The sequence below is a fragment of the Bison bison genome, unplaced genomic scaffold (genome assembly GCF_000754665.1).
Source record: "Bison bison bison isolate TAMUID 2011002044 unplaced genomic scaffold, Bison_UMD1.0 scf7180017864380, whole genome shotgun sequence".
NCBI classification, from domain to species: Eukaryota; Metazoa; Chordata; class Mammalia; order Artiodactyla; family Bovidae; genus Bison; species Bison bison.
This window is the reverse complement of record NW_011494952.1, coordinates 3,062,917-3,063,162: the sequence shown is the minus strand read 5'-3', so window position 1 is coordinate 3,063,162 and position 246 is coordinate 3,062,917.

The window sequence follows — 246 nt, the reverse complement described above, 5'->3', positions numbered from 1 at the left end:
TTGGCTTAAAGCTCAACATTCAGAAAACTAAGATCATGGCATCGGGTCCCATCACTTCATGGGAAATAGCGGGGGAAACAGTGGAAACAGTGTCAGACTTTATTTTTCTGGGCTCCAAAATCACTACAGATGGTGACTGCAGCCATGAAATTAAAAGATGCTTACTCCTTGGAAGGAAAGTTATGACCAACCTAGATAGCATATTCAAAAGCACAGACATTACTTTGCCAACAAAGGTCCGTCTAG